Source organism: Pantherophis guttatus, chromosome 2 (assembly GCF_059756535.1).
Source record: "Pantherophis guttatus breed Tessera chromosome 2, ASM5975653v1, whole genome shotgun sequence".
Lineage (NCBI taxonomy): Eukaryota > Metazoa > Chordata > Lepidosauria > Squamata > Colubridae > Pantherophis > Pantherophis guttatus.
The window spans coordinates 49,716,341-49,732,079 of record NC_142064.1 but is presented as its reverse complement, the minus strand read 5'-3'; positions in this window follow the sequence as shown (position 1 = coordinate 49,732,079).

Sequence of the window (15,739 nt, the reverse complement as noted above, 5' to 3'; positions counted from 1 at the left end):
GAAATGTGACCTCCACCCATGTTTTCCTGCTCTGGGTTGAAAGCTCTTTCTCCCTTGTGCTGGTCTTAACCTTGCTGTCTTTGTCTGTTTGCTGCACTTCGCTTTCTTCCAGGCAAAGCCCTGAATTTTGATTGGTATCTGTGCAGAGGCAGGCATGCCCCCTCATTTAATTTTCTCAGCTTTTGCTCCAGAATGTTGGCATTATAAAAGCTGTTCCTGACGGCACAGTGATTATAACATTTCCTTGACGTGCAGAAAGTCCTTGCTTCAAAACACAGCAGAACCAGGGTTGTTTTTCATAATCATTTTTCTTTCTATAAGCTACCCACCCTATTTTTCTGCTGGACTTTTTTTTTTTTTAAGTACTCCATCAATGAATCGTTTTATTGTACCCAACCCTGTGAATGCCCCTGCCATTTTGAGTAATCTTTAAGATCCAGCCCCTTTTTTTATTCTGTTTGCTGACTGTATATTGTAAGCTCTGTGTTGTTTTCCCAATCTGTATGCCTTCTTTTATGATATAGAAATTCTATTCATGCTACAGAAATGTTAGCCGCAAATCTCTGTACAACCTAACAAACAGCAAATTGCTACAGTAGGTTGCTAAAAAGGTAAAGGTAAAGGTTCCCCTTGCACATATGTGCTAGTCGTTCCCGACTCTAGGGGGCGGTGCTCATCTCTGTTTCAAAGCTGAAGAGCCAGTGCTATCTGAAGACATCTCTGTGGTCATGTGGCCAGCATGACTAAATGCCAAAGGAGCATGGAACGCTGTTACCTTCCCATCAAAGGTGGTCCCTATTTTTCTACTTGCATTTTTTACATGCTTTCAAACTGCTAGGTTGGCAGAAGCTGGGACAAGTAAAGGGAGCTCACCCCGTTACGTAACACTAGGGATTCGAACCGCTGAACTGCCGACCTTTCGATCGACAAGCTCAGCGTCTTAGCCACTGAGACACCACGCCATAGCAACAACATAACAAACAATTTTGTTAGAATTCTATCAAATTGGTTCTTTCCTAATTTGAAATGAATAAAGGTAAACTGTTTAAACAATGCTACATATTTTCTCTGTCTTCCATCCCTACTAACATACTCATAATTGTCTCCAGAGGAATAGGTTTTTTAGATGATGGTTCTTCACATCTGATTGTTTGAAGTATTGTAATTTTATTTGCTGCTGCTGGACCACAGGAACAACATGAAACACGGGGAAAGTCAAGAGATAAGCAAGGGGTTAAGCTAACAAGGTTTCAGTCCATGCTGTATTTCAGAAACGTTTTTGACCACAGTTGACATGGCACTAGCAACAGCTTTGCTAAACATGACAATAATTCACTTGTCACAGAAGAAAGACCACAAAGCATTTAAGGCAAGCAGAGGTGCCCATGATTGATATGCATCCCGGACTGCAGCCAAGAAGCACAATGAATAGGCAAACAATGCTAAGTTTGCTAACTCCAGTAGAGAGAATGTCTCCTGCTACTCTGAATGAGGTAATTTGACTATCTGTTAAGCACACATTGGTGAACATTGCCTGTCTACATATCCTGGCAGAATTTAATGTGGCCTTTAGAATAACAGAACTATCCCTCTTGTCAGAGCAAGACAATTGGCATATTTGAAAACATTAATTATTTGAATGTACTTGCTTCTTATTTATTGTCAATTGCTTTTCACATCAGTTTATTTGCAAACATAAATAACAAAAAGAAACCCAGGAAAATTATTACCAAACTACTCAACAACATAATACCAAGCTGGTGAAAACACACACACACACACAAACACAGGGTAACTAATTACCAGTTTGTTTCAAAGCTGTTTGAAATGCTGATTTTGACCTTCAAAGCTATTGAGAGGCGTGGGATCAGAACATCTCCAAGTATCTTCTACTGCTTCTTGAGATCTTTGTGCCACTATAAAAGCAGTTCTTTAGGTCTCACCATTAATTGAGATAAAGGTAGAAAGATAGCTAGGAAAATAAACTCTTGCTATGCTGCCTAATAATCTCTCCAGGGAACTGAGACTGTGGCTGCAGAGTTCACGGTAACTTATATTTCTGCTGCATCAGAAAGACTAACACTGAGAATCCCATAATTGAACATAACAGTAATAGTAACAGAGTTGGAAGGGATCTTGGAGGTCATCTAGCCCAACCCCCTGCTCATGCAGGAGACCTGTATTAGGGATTCGAACCACCTAACTGCCGACTTTTCTGATCGACAAGCTCAGTGTCTTAGCCACTGAGCCACCGAGTCAGGCATAACCATTTGTTCAAACTGTGCTCTGGGGTTTCTTGGTAGTCTATCAAATAAGTTTCTTAGAAAATCTCTAACAGAGAACATCCTCTTAAAACAGTATACTACCACTACTATTCTGGTGTATGAAACATCTCCTGGAAAGAGTTAGATACAATACATATGGATTGAAAGGAGAGTCTTTAAAAAATCATAGGAGTGTCCTCCCCTTCTGATTATAAGCTGCATATTAACTATGTTTCATGTCTATGACAGAGTAACAAAATTACCACACTTGGTATTCAAAGAAGATGGCAGCCAAGAATTAACTAATTTAGAACTTGTTGCCATTTTACAGTACTTTGGACTTTTACAGCCCAGATATGATAGCCCTAATAATAAGACAAAGCATTTTTAAAATAATCTCTACTATATTAGCACAATTAAGTAAACCAGTTTGTAAGTAACAAAATAGGAAAAAGTCTATAAAAATATCAAGGAAAACACAAGTTAGATACAACCGCAAATAGAGCCAAGTTCAACAATTATTTAATCCTCCTTGTCAATGATACTTGTAAGAGGAAAAAGGAAAAATAATTTTAATTTGGATCCAGCCTATACTGACTCGCTATCCCCTTTTCCTGTCTCAACCCCTACTGCTTGTTGTATATTTCATACTGGCCCTCTTCAAATGATGGGAGGGAAATAACTGCTTGGAAGATGAAATTGTAAAATTATGATTGATTAACTAGCTTCCATGGCAGATGCCTACAATTTTGCAAATCATTATTCAAAGCTATAAACTCAGCGGTGCTATTTGGAAGCTCTCTTTATAAGGTTGAACATTTTTTTGCCCTTTCTGTCCATTTGATTTCAATAATTTACAAACTCTGTGAACCAGAGACAATGTGTCCTTGTTTGTCTGATAAGAACAAGGGCCTGAAATAAATAACATTAATGCCCTTGCTTATTACATTGTCTTAACAAAAGTGATTAATTCTATTTCCAAAAGTCAACAGCCATTATAGTCTAAAGTAGATAATCAATCTAGATGGTTTTAGTGATAAAAATAGACCAAACACCAGTCAATATGTCTCTCAAATAACACTTTTCCCCATTGACACTGCTGATATACATCAATTATTTAAACTATCCTCTCCTGCAAAAACCTAAACATGCATTTTCCCCTCAACTGACAATGGGACAATTCAAAGATCTTGAAAATTAATTTGAGTTTTATGAATCTTTTAAAGCCATTTTTACCTTCTGTATGCAATACTAAAATATGGAATAAGTTTCAAGACTTGTATGTTGGTTTTCACACTGTATGTATTATGCAAGACAACTCTTCCATCTTTTGGAGGGCATTCACAGTTATCTATTTCTATCTTGTATTTTTTTTTTAATCAGAATTACATGCAATTTACCAAGAAAGTTCATTGTTCTATGAATATGCTGACCATCTTATTTTTTATACTGTAAAAGTACCAGTTTTTAGTATAATATGGATTGAACATGTTAAGGATTTTGTACTCCCTTTTGAACTTACCTATCCCTTTAAGTAATCTATAGAAGACTTTTGTTCAGCACTTCCATCTGAGGTGGAAACAGTGACTGGTGTTTGTTTGTTTGTTTGTTTGTTTGTTTGTATTCCATTTATTTGTCCATTCCAACATGCAGGCCTTACAATAATAAAAGGATACAACAAATGATATAACAAAATTAATGCCATTAAAATCAATCATTAAAATAATATATCTAAAAGTCAGTGAAAGAGGTGTCTTTAAGTTCTTCCTAAATACTGCAAGAATGGGAGTCAAAAACATTTCCTTCTCAAGTGAATTCTACAGGATGAAGGCCCATTCCTGATGATGTGATAATTGAGGCTCTAGCATTGGGAGCATGTTCAGAAGGCCACTCCTGCTGATCAAACTAACTGTAAGGTATATAGCAGGAGTTATATATTTTTTCCCTCAGCCAGTCTCTTTCTTTTTTAGTTACATATTCTATAGGATAGGAGAGAGCAATGTTTTGGTGACCAAGAGCCATGCCTAACATTTTGTGGGAGAGTAAGGTACTCAGTAGTCAGTACATTCTGTGTAATATTAATATGGGACAATATTTTTTTTTGTTTAATTGGGAATTTGGGATGAATCGTATTGCTGTTAAGTCTATTTTAACTATATATCAATAGTTACCAACATTTTTAAATATTTCCTGCTTCATCACAAGAGTCTTCCTTTAGGACTGCAAAATGGGGGTGGGGGTAGGAATTCAGGGATGCTACATGTGACTGTGGGGGCTCTAATTGTCCATTTCTACTGTAGACCAACCCAAATGACCAGTTACAATTTAGCAGAGAATATATTTCTGCTCCTTTTTTCTTTTAATTTAAGACAGAATATCAAGAGAAAAACACTACAGCAGAAGAATACGGGTGGGACGTGATGGCTCAATGGCTAAGATGCTGAGCTTGTTGATCGAAAGGTTGGCAGTTCAGCGGTTCGAATCCCTAGTGCCGCGTAACGGGGTGAGCTCCCGTTACTTGTCCCAGCTTCTGCCAACCTAGCAGTTCGAAAGCACATAAAAAATGCAAGTAGAAAAATAGGGACCACCTTTGGTGAGAAGTTAATAGTGTTCCGTGCACCTTTGGTGTTTAGTCATGTCAGCCACATGACACAGACACGTCTTCAGACACTGCTGGCTCTTCAACTTTGAATCGGAGATGAGCACCACCCCCTAGAGTCAGGAACGACTAGCACATATGTATGCGGGGAACCTTTACCTTTTCCAAGAATGCTAGAAAAACTGCACTAGCATAAAACACCAAGTAGGAAAGGAACCAACAGGCCTCTCTAAATAAGGTCTACAGCTACAAAAAAATCCTCTTGCAGAATCATAGAATCAAAACAAGCTATTTAGTTTCTCAAATCCTAGCCCAGTTCAGTGAAAGAGCCCAAATTAAAGCATCCATAACAATGTAGCTTCCTTGATTGCACACATCCAGCAAAAGGAGCCCATTTCCTTGGGTAATTGGTTCTATACCATAAGACTGCTCTTATTAGAAAAACTTTTGAACATTCAGTTCTAATAAATATTCCTGTTATTTAAAGCTATTGTAGTATTTTTTTTTAAATTTGATTTATATGCCGCCCTTCTCCGGAGACTCAGGGCTGCTTACAATGCATTAAGCAATATTTCCTGCACTCTGCAATGAGATGTTGCATGCACCATTATTTCAAATATTTGAAAAACATTATACAAACCTACACTCTATTTACTTTTTTTTTCTTCTCAAGCCTAAACATTCTCAGTTCCAGCATTCCTCTCTACAGAAGACTTAGTTTCTAGACCCCCCAATCATCTCTGTTGCCTTTCTCTGAATGTGTTTCAGATTGTTCTTGCTGATCTTCTCACCTGGACATATATCCCCATATATGCTCTATTAAGTATCTTCTATTAAAATAGATGAAGACAATACACAAACATGTTGCTTTCTAAGAAGATGTCCAAAGATTTCCACTTCTATCAGGCATTTGATTATTTCAATTTTACAAAAACCTCACATATTTAAAAATTGATAGTTTTAGGATTTAATCTTTTTTCATGGTATATCTCTGATAAAAGACAAATGGCATTAATTAGGCCTTCAATCAACAAATTTCAATTCATGCTACCTCCCTTACCCTACTCTACTGCTTCATTTTTCCATTGTAAGAATGATCTATTTTTCTCCTTACTTTCTTTTAATCATGAGAGGCTTTATAAGAAAAGGGACTTTATCCCATAAATACTATGTTTTCTTCTTAGGATTCATTGTGAAGGATTTTATTCGTTTGGACTTTCAGAATATATTTGGCAGTTTTATCTGTCCATATACAGTTACTTATTTGATAAGAATAAGAATAAGTTTTTTTTAGAGAACTCTATAAATTTAGTAAGAGAGCCTTTTTTTTCTTTTTCTTTTTCTTTTTCTTTTTCTAACTTCATGTTGAGCCTTCACCAAGATTTATTTTTTGATCCGTACAGAATTGAAAAAGATCTGATGTTAGCTTGGGATGCAGTTCTATGTTCCTGCTTCAGGACTCGTTTTTTAAAAATTGGTATGATATTGTAATCTTTCAAAAGTTCTTCTATTTTGTTCATTCTTAGATGTGTAAGGCCTTGGAGAACATGTATACTGTTAAGTGATATTCCCGGGGTGCCAGTTACAATCCAGCATTCAGTAACAATAACTATCATTGCTTAAATGGCTAGTTGTAAATAGCTTTACTGTAATAGTATCAAATTCCATCGATAATTCTGTTTTCCCAACTTTACTATCCATTTCTGTCATTAAAAAGCAAATCCCATTTTAGAGCAGTAGAGGGGTTTTTTTTCCAGGTGCAAAACTATTATGTTAGATACTTTATAGACAAATGCTCAACAATAATCTCTTTGAAACATTAGAACATGCACAGCAGGACAAAACAGCCCTCTCCTTCATTGTCATATTTGGGAAACTTGTAGACAAGGCCACAAGTTCACTGAAATACTGTCTGATGTCTAGAGATTGTCAATTCAGTCCATAATGAAACACTTTAGTAAGGTGTTACAATGGTTTAAATTGATGCTATTTGTGCAGTATTTGTTCAATGGAGAGAGAATGAATCTTTGGTCTTTGGTGGATATAAGCTTTCATCAAAAGGTACATTGATTTTAAAAAAAGGCTGAGAGAATGTAATCATTGAACACATCCATGCAAGACTATGGAAATCAAGGCAATTCAAAAAAGAATAAATGCAAAAGGACATGTTAATGGATTATCTTGCTTTTTACTCATTAAAAATGAGTTTCTCAGCATATAAAATTTCTGGAAACTATTAAAACTATAGCAGATTGTAGGAAATGAAGAGACAAAATAGCCAATACACTCTACAATTGGAAATTGTTAGAGAAATCCAAAGGATCCGAATAATGATTTTTTAAAAAAACAATACTTTTTTCTGGAATGGATTCACTGCTTCATTTACCTCACAAGGGAAGGGAGGTATTAAATGGTTAGATGTTTGTAACTGTGTGGTCATAACCTTAAAACTAGGATTTTTTAAGGACAATCATAATGAAAGTTGCTACCTTCCAAGTGTGTTTGAATTATCATAATCCCTAGGAAGCACAATGTGGGATTATAGGTGTTGTCTGAAAAACTCTGGACACCAACTCCCAGATTTTAGAGTTTTAGCAAATTGTAATTTTCAAGATGAATACTGATTGCAACCAAATTTTCTAATGGAAGCAAAGTAAATTGTAAGGAGATAATTGTAAGCAATAGCAATAGCACTTAGACTTATATACTGCTTTACAGTGCTTTACAGCCCTCTCTAAGCGGTTTACAGAGTCAGCATATTTCCCTCAACAATCTGGGTCCTCATTTTACCCACCTCGGAAGGATGGAAGGCCGAGTCAACCTTGAGCCTGGTGAGATTTGAACTGCCAAATTGCAGGCAGCTGGCAGTCAGCAGAAGTAATTTGCAGTACTGCACTCTAACCACTGCGCCACCGTGGCTCATATCATTGGAGTTTCTACTCATTCAGTCAAGAATCACTTTATTTTAATTGATCTAAATGGCAGTATCTTACCAATAGCACTAGCAATAGCACTTAGACTTATATATTGCTCCACAGTGCTCTCTGAGCAGTTTACAAAGTCATCATATTGCCCTCAACAATCTGGGTCCTCATTTTACTGACCTCAGAAAAATGAAGGCTGAGTCAACCTTGAATCGGTCAGAATTGAACTCCTGACAGTGGACAGAGTTAGCCTGCAATACTGCATTCTAACCAATGTACCACCATGATTCTTTTAGGACAGTATCTTAGGTTATTCTCAGAGAACTTCCAACTCCACAGAAGTGGCAAGAGCTTTGATTCCATCACATGTGCCTCCTCTTTTTAAAGTTCCATAGCCAAGCAAGCAAACATAAGTCACTGTGATTATGTTTGCATGAAAGACACTGGGTTTATTTGTTGTGGAAAACAAACAGCAACAAATACAATTTGCCTTGCAAAATATATGTAAATGTATGTATTCTGTTGCTAAAGCTGGCAGTGGAAAGAGGCGCTGAATCTACTTTAATGAATTTAATGAAAATGAATTTTTAATAGTGTATGTGTGTTTGTATAGATATGAATGGCATTAACGCAACACAAATGGGAAGCCCCTTGACAGCAGTTTTACAGCCATTTGTCAGCTTCAAATGCTGCCTCAATATATGAATTATGTATGCAATTCAACCACATTCCTTGGCCACCATCTTAACATTCATATTAGAAACCCTACTCTATCTCATATAAAATATGATGCTGATTTAAATGTTAAGCTCTCCACTACTTATAATACTAGGAACTGAATATTCATTACATTGGGCATATCATACATCACACCCACCTCCCAAAAATTCATTTCTGCTTTGATTGGTACTTCCAATTAGAATGGTATTTCCTACCTGCTCCATCCTTTTCTCTGCCCTCTCTTTTAATGTACATACTTGTTTCGAATATGTGGAATATTTCAAAACTGGATGAACTTTTAATGAGTAGGCACCATATGTCAAGTTGCTCACCCTTTTGTGAATTACTTTGTAAGCTCTAGTATTGAATCAAAGTTATCACCTTTTAAATCCTATCAGTTTCAAGTCAATGTCAGACACAGTGTGAGGTTGAACAGATATATATCACCAGGTAAATTAAAAGGCTGATACAGTACAGCTGCTAATATTTATAAAAGCAATTACATTCAGGACAAGGACTATTTGTGATCTATTGATTTTGAAAGAGATCTTATGAACATTCAGAGATGTGAGATTTGTAAACTAGGAGATGTAAGGCATGCATTAGGTACTTTTATTGATTTTCTGAGAATAATGAAACAATTAGCAATTAAAATGGATGAATTTGGCATTTTTACAAATTGAATGGGTCTACATATTGTTCCATGCCATAATGTGATTCGATTATGATTTATCATGTTCTGTGAACTCACCTGATATGGGGTTTATTTTCATGCACACTTCTGTACCTTAGCATGGCCTGTTTACTCAGCTGTGATTTATTTACAAACTATGTTTAAAATATCTCAAAATGTGAAGTGTGGTTTGCATACAAGATAGAGTTATATGTGTCTCTGATGTAGTGGATTTTATAGGATTGTATGATAGAGAGAGAGAGAGACAGACAGACAGACAGACAATTGGTGTCTATAGTGTGTATGCCTGGCATGTACAGGTCATAATACATAAATGCCTTATCAATCTAGAGCAGTTGGTTCAGCAGAAAAAGAAACAATTAATAAATTCTGATGTCAGAATCCCCCATGAGAAGTTTCCTTCTAATGATTAACATTGAATACCACTGGAAGTCAGAAGGAGGTAATATGAAATGTCCTTTTCTTTGGTCTATGATTTTAATTACCACCCATTAACTACCACAGATTAAACAATATTTCCAGACCAATGTTATAATATAAATATATTATTATTTCTTAACAATTCATCTCTTCTGTCAGCTAATCTAAAGATACAGTTTTCATTAAAATTTATCATCTTTGTAGTATCTCTGGACAATAATCCTACATGTCTTTCACTTGTGTAAAAAAAAAAAAACTAATTAAATATTTGTAAGACTACTTCAGCTGTGTTTGAAAATGGCTGGCATTTTGAAGTGGGAGTATTTGGACTGGGAAGCATTTTCACAGAACTGCAAAATTACTTATAGCAGAAAGTCAGGTGGCAAGTACTGCTGGAATTAAAGCCAAAATTGGATTGCTGAGAAACAAATGGAAAATATCAATATACCTGGAAGAGTCCCAGGAACTGCAGAATTATTTTTTTAAAAAAAAAAATTCAAATAGTAACCCAATCAGAATTGAACATACATAGAAAGAACAGAAAATAGAACAACTGGAAATGAGAAATGTAACTTTGAGAAGTAAAATAGCTTGCCCAGCTTCATAGGAGGAGGACATACTGCAATTCCCATTTCTTAACATCTGCAAACAGGTTTACACAGGAATTAAGAGAAGGTCAGTGTATTTAGGAAATAATTCAGCAATCATTGACATTAATTGTTGTTATTCATTTCAGATTACTACTTCTGTATGTAACCTTTTGGTAAGCTAATTCAGGGTCAGTATCACTGTTTTTATTCATGTAGATGACAAATCATTACATCACTGAAACCAAAGAAACTACATTAGCAATGGTCCAATTATCAACTGAGATGTTAAACATTTATGCTGCAGGATATTAACTGATCGGTTGTTCGTGATAGTGGTTATGTTTGAACCAGCGGTGAAATCCAAATTTTTTTACTACCGGTTCTGTGGACGTGGCTTGGTGGGCGTGGTGTGGCTTGGTGGGCATGGCTTGGTAGGTGTGGCAGGGGAAGGATACTGCAAAATCTCCATTCCCACCCCACTTCTGGAGGAAGGATATTGCAAAATCTCCATTCCCATCCCACTCTGGGGCCAGCCAGAGGTGGTATTTCCCAGTTCTTCAAACTGCTCAAAATTTCCACTACCGGTTCTCCAGAACCTGTCAGAACCTGCTGGATTTCACCCCTGTTTTGAACCGTTTCAATCTTTATGCTGTATCGCAGAGAAGAATTAGCTTACCAAAAGGATGGGTTATCCTCCAAAACAGAAGTGCAAGATACGCTTCCCACTCCTTTGCACCTTCTAAAAACTCTAAATTATATTACTTTTTGTCTTTTTTAAAGTATTAAAATAGATGTATCAAACCAATAGAATGTTCTTATCACTATATGTTCTGTAGATTTTTCCGAAATACTGTAAGTGTTCAAGGAAGTAATAGTATGTAGAACATTTAAGAATTATGAGAAAGTTTTGTAGAATTGGAAAAGAACTAATCAATATATAGCCCTGATAGTCCTGCTCTGTGTTAATATGAACGAGGCCCTTCATTATTACTGATAGATTTGCTAAGTTTCTCCTTGAATATCTCCAATGAAAGAGCCAATAGCATTCCCTTGTATTTTATTAATCTATTTAATTCTAATGACAGTAGTTTTGATTAGATTCATAGACAAAAGATGCTGATATTTTATATTCTTTAATGTTACTAGAGCTAGACAGGGATATTTTAAGATCTATTTACAATATGAAAGCTTCCTGTTTAGATAGAAAATTGTCAAGATTTTACATTGTACATTGTAACCTTGAATACTGTATCAAATTGCTTTTATTTGAACATACTATAATGTAAGATTAAGTCAATATAGACATTCATGCAAGACACAAAAGCTATAATCATTTCCATACCTATAATATCTATAGAAAATACTCCACTCACTAAACAACAAAAATAGTTATTCATCTAAGAATATGCTATAATTTTTAAAACTGTAAAAAAGAAAAGGCAAAATAACAATGGCATCATTTTCAAAATTGTTTTTGGGTATGCCAATATCAAATCTTTTAAAATAAAGGTTAAACATTACATCTTAATAGGGCCACAAGGATTGAATATTTATCCCTTTTGACTTCTGAAGAAACAATGTCTTGCTGACTTTGTTTTAGAGGTACAGTTCTTTAAACAACGCAATTCTAGATTGGAATTATCAGTACCTTGGAGCAGCTGTAACATGATCAAGAATCAGATCATATTACCATCAGTCCATTGCCATGGACAAATCACTCAATTGCTGGCCAATCTGTTGTTACCAAGCACCATTGTGGGCAGGGATAGGAGGGCATGTTAGATCTGCCCATCACAGGCCACTAATAGACTCAGTTGGGTTCTAGAAGGAGCTTGTGATTTTTCCTGAGGATCTGGTGAGCAATTCAGCTGAAGTTTGGCTGCAGTCTAGAATAGACATGTAGACTATATTATCCTATGCAACTCTCCCTGAGCACTGAGTCTGGGGCACACCTTGATTATCTGGGGAGCTCTGAGTAGTGAAGTGCCAAAAGAAATGTCAAGAGCATTGTTGGAGGAAGATGAAGAGCTAATCTGACTGAACACAAATAAGAGTCCAAATTGAGCACTGTGGCAGTAAAGGTGGTGAAATACCATTATTTCTCTGTCTTTGTTCCATCTACCAGTAGTAGCTCAGAAGTCTTGTTTAGAATGATCTCTTCTCTGCTGAAAAGAGATAGGCAGCTGGACCTTTAACAGGGCCACTATTAGGGTGTATTCATGCTATTTGGCAGATAAAGTTCCTCAAATTTGCTCATAGTTGGCTTCACACTGGACAGTTCCAAGTGAAATTGATAACCAAATTCACACTTTCTCATGAATGGCAGATTGAAGGGTTATCTAGATCATGTGCAAATGTGCCATTCCTGAGAAAGCCGTCCAAAAGTGTGAATTTGGTTATCAGTTTATTAAATCATAGTTCACCTTGGGTTTTTAAGGCAGTCTGGCAGTAGCTGAATCTATGTGACAGTGTTAATATATTTGGAGAGGAGATATTTCCTCCAGCCTTGAAGAGGATTGAGGATGTGCTTTGGCCTCAAGAAGCCTTTACTGAACCCAACTCTTCTGGACAGTTATCATCTCATCTTCAGTCTTGATTTTCTTGGGAAGGTTGTTGACAACATGTTTGAACAGCTTATTTATTTATTAAATTTAGATTCTGCCCATCTCACTCTCAGAGTTACAAAAGCTCTTGGAAGAAACAAATTATCTGGACCATTTCAGTTTAGGTTGTTTTAGCCTACGGTACAAAGACCTTTGGTGGAATTGGGATGGTGTGTAAAAGGATTCAAAACTCAATTTCTTAGAAGTCAGCCTGTCCAAGCACTCAGCTGGAACCCATTTGGTTTGGGTGGAGAATCCAGGAAAATAAATAAGATGAATCCCCCTATGCATTCCTATGGGTAGATTAGCAGGGCAGCAACTTGGAATGTTTCCAACTGTTCTATTTCAAGACTTGCCTGCTTCCTTGCCTCTCACATAGCCTAGAAAATAAGCTATGGTTAAGGGGTTGGAAAGAATACTTTGCATGGTTCCCCAAGCTTGTTTTTAGCTCCTGATTCAGTCCCACAGAGTTAAAAAGTTATACAGCAGCAGCAGAAAATACAGCTTTATTCCATGGTACAATTTTCACATACTAAAAGAGCAATGGAATAAAGTTGTACTTTCTGCTGTTGCTCCTTATTTGCTTTGAACCCCAACATACAAACGGGTCAAGAATACATACACATTTGAAGACTTTATTAATTAAACATTTTCTATTAGCAACAGTAAGTAAAATATTTTACATACGATTGCTGAATAATATTATAATGAACCTTGGGTCAAGACATTTTCTATTAGCAACAGTAAGTAAAATATTTTACATACGATTGCTGAATAATATTATAATTAACCTTGAGTCAAGAGTCAAGAAAATATCTACACAATTTATAATGTGTATGTGATTGTATTCATTCACATAGTGACCAAAATCTGTTCTATTAACTTATTAAGTGTGCCTATGTGTTTGCATCATTCATATATATTTACTGTATTTTATTATCAAGTGCTAATTTTGTATTCAGAAACAGTCAACAACCATAACAAAAGAGTCTGGCAGGTTTGATTAAACAATGCATTCCTATAGAGACATAAGCGCACACATAATATATTCTAGACCCGTAACAAAAAGGGATAAAAGTGATTGAACCATCTGTGAGATGATCTTGATACTTCATCTTGCAATTTATTGTCTGTTTGGTAACAGGATTAACTTCTATGTAAACTAAATAAAAAAAAGTAGCTTTAAAGAATTCAGATTTTTAGTCCAAACACTATTATATTTCCAAAATCAAATATAAAAAAGAATTAATAAGCCAAGCTGAATCCACATATATGTATCCATATTATTCAATTTCACAAGCCAAAAGAGATATGGAGACCAGAAGAGTATGATCTTCTGGGTTGGAAATATTACATTTCTAAATGAACTCTAAGATTAGCATATAAAATAGTATAATCATGCTTAGAAAACAATCTTATGTAGACAGAAGTTCAATGCCTCCTGGGGAAGTTTATATATTAATATAGCTTTTATTCTTCTGGAAGTGTATTTGTAAATTGAAAAATAAAAGTTTAATAAGCTTGAGAAAAATAAACTATATTTATGTTAAGATTGAAAGTACCATAGCAAACTTCTCTTCATCTCCCAGAATTTTCCATATTTTATAACTAAAAAGTTATTAAAAAGTTTGGAAATGTAAAATATGAATATATATTGGTAACGCTTTTCTTCTTTACATCATGTGATCAGAAGTGAAAGTGACACAATCATTTTTGTGCTTTGGGAAGTAGTAAAAATCTAATTGCACTAGCAAAAGAAGTTTCTTTATGTAGTATAATTTATGTTATTTTTACCTCTAAAACTCCACTTCTGGATATTAGAGTAATAGAAATCTTGATAAGCAATGTAATTGTAACTCATACCAGATAACTTATTTTCCCTTTGGTTTAACATGGAACTATATATACCAAGTCACTTCAAACATGGAACTATATATAATGCTTCAAACATGGAACCATATATACACAGGTGCTTCAAATTCATAATTCCATGTAATTTCTTATCTACACATAAACATTTTACACAAATAGCCTTTTACTCTATTTAAGGGGTTTACTCATAGATAAGTATATATCATATAACAGCCTGATAATATGGATTTCACACTATTTCATCTATATGTATTTGTATATGGAAAAGGAAGGAAGAAATATAATTTGTTCTAAACAAAAAATGGACAATACTCCAGAGAGTATTATCTCATTGGAGACACAGATACAGAAATGACTAGGGTCGAGAGAAGCTTTATAAATGAAAGAATCATTTGTACTTTCTATGAACAGAATTCTGAGATGCTAATGTTGATAAAAGCTTTGGCAAACCAGGATCATGACCACTGAATTAAGATAAAAAATAATGAGCCAAGAAATGAGGCAGAACTTTTCAACAAAAGGTTGCAAGAAGTTCCCAGTGATTGGATTTTAAGCTGCAACACTAAGCAATTTTGAAGCAAACAGTAATACAGGGCGATATAGTGAGAGAGCATGAAAGTAGGTTTGAGATCAATCACAGAGCCTGGCATGCAGGGCCAAATTACTTTCTCATGAATTTTTTATGCTGATATATATTAGGAACTCACAAGGTTCAGAATCTGTGTGCACCATGTCATAAAAAATACAGAATTAATGTTATTAGGTTTCTTTATGTTTTCCGAACTATTTCATTTAGAAAAATGTGCTCCAGTGTTCCTATAAGACCTAGATGATAAATTATTTATTGTGAGGAAAAGGAGCATTGTTACTTAAAGCAATAACAGCAACAACTTTCAAAATCAAATTTAGGGAAAGAGAGAGACAGAAAAAAAGAATAAAGAAATACATAATCAAATACCTGTTCAATCAGGCCTTTACAAATCACTTAGTGCACTATTTCTTTTAATAAGCACAGCCAAGGTCAGGCTATCAGGTGTGAAGACATAAAAAGAA